The sequence below is a fragment of the Callorhinus ursinus genome, unplaced genomic scaffold (genome assembly GCF_003265705.2).
Source record: "Callorhinus ursinus isolate GAN/ISIS: 27379988/994484 unplaced genomic scaffold, GSC_fseal_2.0 scaffold11, whole genome shotgun sequence".
Taxonomy (NCBI): Eukaryota; Metazoa; Chordata; class Mammalia; order Carnivora; family Otariidae; genus Callorhinus; species Callorhinus ursinus.
In genome coordinates, this window is record NW_027397073.1 from 22,182,210 (window position 1) to 22,189,209 (window position 7,000).

Sequence of the window (7,000 nt, forward strand, 5' to 3'; positions counted from 1 at the left end):
GAAGTCTCATTAATAATGGTACACTGCATTAATACTTAATAGCTAAAGCAAGCAGAATAAAAATATGTATAGGCAAAATTTTTAAGGTAGATATTAATGCCAAAATTATTTTTAGGTGATATTTAAGAGAGAGTCATATAAGCTGAATCTACTGGAAGATAAAGGTTTTCTTTTCCCATTTATTTCTCTATTTACTTAGTAAAACTGATGTTAATAAGGGAACAATTTCATTTTAACATGCAAAGTAATGTATTCCTCCTTCTAGTGGATGATGATGATACAAAACCCCAAAGAATAAACAGTTGAAGCCTAAACTACATTAACAAGAGCATTATTATTTCTGGAACTTATAAAACCTGGATCTACAAAAATAAGTAGCCAAATTTAATACTTACAATTTCATAAATGTTAAGCTGTTCCCTGAGAGGAAAAACTGGGAGAAATGGGGGCAAAAAAGGAAGAGAAGGAAAGAGAGAGAAAGCAAAGGGGAAATATTTAGTGTAGGAATTATCTAGTCTACTGATTTAAAAGTAACTGTTTCTGAATCCTGAGAACTCAGCACTATGCCTGGCAGGAAGTATGTGCTCAAATTCATGGTTTTGACTATGGGCAAATTGAAAAAAGAAAAAAAAAGGTCTTTTGTCTGAATTTTTTCTTCTGAGATCTAATGAAATTTAGGAGGAAAAAAATATAAATGTGTGTGTACACAAACACACACACACACACTCACTCATAAAAAAAACCAGGTAAGGAAAGCTTTGAGATTCTTTATATATTATAGTACCTATCCTATAGATATCTTATATATATATATATACACATATATATATGTATATATATAGTACCTTATCCTATATATATCTTACATATATAGTACCTAATCCTTTGTCAAAGTACGTAATGTGTAGCCTTATGTAAATAATAGTACCCTGAACACAGGTGTCCTCCACTATCTAAAATTAGAGAATTCCTGTGAAAACCTTCCTAAGCCAAAACAGCATAAATTAGAGCAATTTACCCTTAATTTATCTGGAAATTTTTTTTAGCGTTCCCAGACTCAAAAATAACCTCTTTTAGGCTTTTCTAATACCTTAGGACACATCTTGCTAAAAGATGCAAAATAAATCGAAACAAAGTAAAGATGGTCACAGACACAGCTCAAAGCTAGGGTGGCTTGATGCTCAGTGCAGTTCCCAGGGAAGGAGCTTGGCGGTGCCACTCTCTCTGCTCAGGATGCACATTGCCTCTATAATGGTTTGCTGCATCCTTTTTGAATTTCTTACAATTAGTGAAAACGGGTACTAATGGAGGTCTTTTTGTAAAAGCAAAATGCTGTATGTAACACGATCTTCGGAAAAGCAGGAGATACCTGTAGTGGCTTGATACTTTTCAAAGCAAATTTTTGGCCATTCTTACTGGATATAACTTTTACTATGACCTGTTGATGCCCCAAAAGGGAGGGCCTCACACCACTCACCAAGAAGGTTCTTGGCTTTGCTCAAGAAAGAATTTAAGAGCAAGCCATTTAGAGAAAGAGACACAGATTTATGAAGTATAGAAGAAAGGAGCTACTTCACAAAGTAACAGTCTCTCCTTTGCCTCTAATGAAGGGTTTTACGTTTTTTAAATTAGCTAACCAAATAGAGAGGGGCCTCCCCTTTAACTTTGGGTTTATCATTTACATTGGGTGGTTAGTTTTTCCATCGTCGTAGGGTTGTGAAATTACTCACAGGGAGCAATTTTAAGAATGTCTGGCATGCTGGAGTGGGGTCTTGTGGTCTTCAGTGAGTCACATCTTGTGACTCCATTTATGACCTCCTGACTTTTAGGTCAAGGGTCAGCCTAAAACCAAAATGGCTTTAAGTCAACTTATCTCCTGAGTCTCCCTTCCCTCCTGCCTCATGCTGAGATAAATAAATATGGCAGGTATAAGCTACCCTTAATTTACAGTGAAGAAACAAGCATGGGGAGGTTAAGTGAAATGTCAAGAACAGCACAAATGACTGAATATACACAGAACTCTAGCCTTCCAACTCCCTGAGTTTTCTCAGTTCCTTAACAGAGAGAAGAGGTAGAGGGCTCCTGAAAAGGTCAGAGAGATTTTGAGAAGCATGCTGGAATGCATACGTATATGTATTACACACTGTAGACCTAATAAACATCTTGCCCAAATATGTTCGACCATTCTCAGAGGCATCTAAAATCTTGAATAATTTTTTTTAAATGTCAAAGATGGCCTTTAAACTTAAAGAAGGGAATTACTGCTTTAAATTAAGATTTCCTTTCAACAAAGGGTCTCATGAATTAGTTACAAACTTGGGAGAAGCAGGAACAGAGTTCTGAGGTCTGCTAAGGAGAGCACTCTGCTCTGCTCAGGGATAGCCTGATAAGAAAAGGGATGGACAGGAAAAGGGATTGCACAGGGATTCTCTAATTACAGAAAAGGGCATGAAAGAAGTCCTCTTGCCCTATATGTAGTCAGCCTACTAAGTCCTGGAAGATGTTGGTGAATTAAATAACTTTTCATTTGCAAATCTGTTTTATAGCACATAAAATGAATGGTCTATGAACTGTATGTAGCAGCAACAGGAACCCACCATAGGACTAGCAATAACAACAATAAGCTACATTTAAACAAAGTGACCCCATAAAATCAAGGAAATCCAGGAACAATTATAAAATGAGCCACTAATATTTTTCATACTACCATGTAATACATTTCTCCTGTGCTGAAAGCATATGTGAATATTAACAACAAAGGCTACATCTTAAATTTAGCGGCATCATTTAATTTTAGGTATGGGCATTAGCAGCAGATTCAAGCAACCCTGTCTCAAGCTAATTACCAAAGAAGAAAAACAGAAAGGGGGCTCCTGGCTGGGCTTTGTGTTCACAGCAATTAGTTTTAACTGACTGGAAGCCAATTTTAAATAATTTTATAGCTTGTACTAGATCTCTGCCATTTACCATGTGTGCCCTTCCTATTTTTATGGAAACCAGAACCTCATTCTGGAGGCTCCTGCCTGTCAGGGCTGCAGGTGAAGGCCAGCTGGGGCCAGAGGCACTTTGTGTGAATATTAGCATCTGAAGAGGGTTTCGGGAGGCCTTGAGTCTTTGGGGACTTAATGCTATGTCATATGCAATAGCCCTACCTCTAAGTTTCCTTAGCCCGCACGTACAGATCTTAGGAAATGAGCAGTCTGGACCTGGCAGCTGTAGTCTGAGCATTCTGAGAGCAAGAAAAACGAGAGAAGACTTACGAGTGTCTGGTTGAGGTTTCGGTTAAAGAGGAATGAGAAGGAAAAGGAGGGTGAGGCAGGATGTCAGAGACTGTGTGCTCTGGCAGAGCAACTGAAGTTCATTAACAATTATTTCCAGGTCCCCACGGCTGTGTCTACATGATTTCACATAACACACAGGCTGCCCTTGATTAATGGGTCTAACAGTATCTCCATGATGTGAAATGCTGGTAGAAAATCACAGAAAAATGCCAGTTTGCCAAAAAGATATTTGCAAAAATCGTTCCTGTGTCAGCTATGAATGTTAACTGCACAGAGAGAAATCAAAGACTAATTAATTCCTACACTGAAGGAGAGAGCAGAGTTAATCCAGTTTCCAGTATCCTGAAAGCTGTAATCCTTACTAAGGCAAATCTTCCGTGAAGAACATCAAAAATTACACACGTGAAAAATCTTCAGATCCGGGAAAAACTTTTCATAAGAAAAAGGTTAGTGTGTTCATATTTCCACCCACTCACAAAAATGAAGAGGTGTTTCTTGACCTTTATTCCTACCACCTACCCAAAAATTCTATCAAACCTATTTAAGATTCTACTTAATTGAAGTCTTAGGATCACAAATAAGTAATTAGAACATAATCAGTTGAAACCAAAAAGTCTGCATTTGACAGGTTCAAATATAGTTATAAAATCATTTAATTCTGTAAGGAGATTTACTGGTCATATAAACAGTTTCTCCTTATCTTGCCGAGATAAAACCAAGGGCTGGAGTATGGAGGCAATTTGAAGATGTCCCAATTTAGAGGTTACTAAATGCCAGCTGATATTGACTAAAGTCTAGAATAGAGGATGATAGAGTATGTTTTGAGTACTACTCAAGTTTAGCAGTTTGCCTTAATATTTTTTAAAAATATGTGAATATAATAGATATAGAATTTAAATAAGTATAAAGTGAAATACCATGAACAGTCCACTTGCCTTAATAAATGGGAAGAACTACTGAAGTCTCACTGTGACATTCCTTGATCACATTCTTCTCTTATTTTATGGGAGAAGGGGCAAGGAAATATTCTGAGTTTTGTTTTTATCATTCCTCTTTATTTATAGTTTTACTACTTATGTGTTCTTCAATTTACATGAATTATTTCATACTGTATGTATTCATAAACAACTTACTCTTCTCATGTTTTTGAGATTCATCATTTTCATGTTAATTCTTATTGCTACATAAATTTCCACTGCTGTATGTTATTCGAGGGTGTAGCAATGCCAGACTTTATCTATTCTCCTACCCTGGAGAAATTAAACTTAGCTCTATGGGCTGAGAGTTGAGATGACCTAAGTCAGCATACTGTTTTCTCCAGAAGACCCCACTACAGAAGCACTGCAACCTCATAAAGACCTTCACTATTATCTTCAGGAAATTCCTGCGATTCAATTTATCCAGGCAAATAATCTGTGCATTTGGAAAAACAATTCTTGTATAAGGACAAGTGTTTGTCCATCTGAATACATAGTGAGCTTTTATGAGCAATGATATTTAAAAAAATATTCAATTAACCCAAAAGAAAGCAGAAAGAGAGGAAAAGGATCCAAGAACAGGACAAAGAGAAAGCAACTAGCAAGATGGTAGATTTAAATCCAACCATATCAATAATGACATTAAATGTAAATCTTCTAAACACTGCAAGTAAAAGGCAGATTGTCAAACAGGATAAAAAGCAAGAACAATTTCTCATACACAAAATACCAACTTTCCATGTGAAAAACAGACAGGTTAACAGTAATAGGTTGAGGAAGAAAAGCACGAAAAGACCAACCAAAAGAGCACTGACTAAATTAACATGAGACAAAATTCTCTGGTTCCTTTCTGGTATAGGAGCCCAGCTGAAGAAGCCATGAAGGAACGAAGGACAACAAGAAATGCACCTCAGGGACTGTCTTTACTTGAGAAAGAGGAAGACACAGTTCCTCAGTCTATAGGATCCAGAATATTTGACCAAGCCAGGATGATGCCAAAGGCTTAGACAGCCTCTGCTTCTCTCTGCAGTCCTGCCATGACCCCGTCATCACCCCCACACTACTTTCTGTACAAGCGAGAGAAAATCCTGGAGCATATTTTGCATCAGAAGTTAGAGATCCCTAGTAGATGAAGGCCTATGAGAAGCAGCAGGGTGCCAGGCGTGAGGAACAGAAATTGCTGCATGGACACAGGAGCAGGTGTGGGACTTCACCAAGAAGGAGGTGGCCCTTACGCACTGACCCCTCAACCCCTTCATGCCCAAGGCTGCCTCAGGGAATAGCCCAGATGACACTTACCTGCAAGCAAGGACAAGGACAAAGCACTAGCCAGCTTCTGGATCCCACAAGGCCAAGGCCACTCAGTGGGAAAAGCAGTCATTCACTATGACCTGCCCTACGTCGGGGAAGGGCTACACTTGGATTGTGTGCTTCATGCCACGTGACCGCTTTGTGGCCCATGTGCCATGCTGTAGCCATCTGGGACCCTGGGCACCCGGGAGTGCATGGAGAAGCTGATGTGAAAGGACACTCCAAGCCCAGTGACCTCAGAGCAGCTCAGGACCCAGACATCCCTGTGCTTCCAAGGGGTGGCTTGGACAGGCCTGAGGGCAGGGGACACCAAATAAACAGGGTTTGGAAGGGAAAAAAGTCTGGCACCAGATTACCTAAGTACAAATTCTGTCTCACTGTTAACCAGCTTGAGTAAATTACCTTAACCTCTTTCTGACTCACTTTCTCTATCTTCAAAGTGGGGATCATTAATAGTCTCTTCCTCAAATGGCCAAAGAGGTTAAACAAATATTTGATGAAATTAGTATAGTTCATGTCCCACAATATTCAGTAAATATTATTTACTTTATTAGTTATGGACACAATAGTAGATATCCTTGAATTATCTTAGAATATAATAAAAATGCATTGCCTATTTCACTGTCAAGTATGACACATGATGTTGGTTTACAATAGGAATATGGTATTTACCCCAAAGATACAGTTATAGTGAAAAGAAGGGGCACCTGGCACCCCTATGTTCATAGCAGCAATGTCCACAATAGCCAAACTGTGGAAGGAGCCAAGATGCCCTTCAACAGATGAATGGATAAAGAAGATGTGGTATATATACACGATGGAATATTACTGAGCTATCAGAAAGGATGAATACTTAACATTTACATCGACATGGATGTAACTGGAGGGTATTATGCTAAGTGAAATAAGTCAGTCAGAGAAAGACAAGTTTCACTCATATGTGGAATATAAGAAATAGCAGCAGAGAATCATAGCGGAAGAGAGGGAAAACTGAATGGGAAGAAATCAGGGAGGGAGAAAAAATCGTGAGAGACTCTTGACTCTGGGAAACAAACTGAGGGTTGCAGAAGGGGAGGTGGGTGGGGGGATGGGGTAACTGGGTGATGAGCATTAAGGAGAGCATGTGATGTGATGAGCACTGGGTGTTATACGCAACTGATGAATCACTGAATACTACATCAAAAACTAATGATGTGCTATATGTTCGCTAATTGAATTTAAATTAAAAAAAAAAAAACTTCCAGCTATAAGAATTCTAAACACAGTGGTTTAAGCTAATAGCCTATTGGCTTCTCACTGCAACCTGGATGGGAGTTTGCTACTTAGGTAAACTGATGCTTGCCTTTATGTTAGTCCCTGACATGATTCATGGTCCATTTTGGCTCAACTGTTCACCCTCTCAGCAAATTAGCTCTGGGTAACAATTTAAGG

At 38.6% G+C, this 7,000-nt stretch overlaps 1 pseudogene; it reads left to right on the forward strand.

The window, feature by feature from the left end:
• Positions 1-563: 563 nt before the first annotated feature.
• LOC112834995 (nitric oxide synthase-interacting protein pseudogene) lies at positions 564-5,886 on the forward strand (annotated as a pseudogene).
• Positions 5,887-7,000: the final 1,114 nt, after the last annotated feature.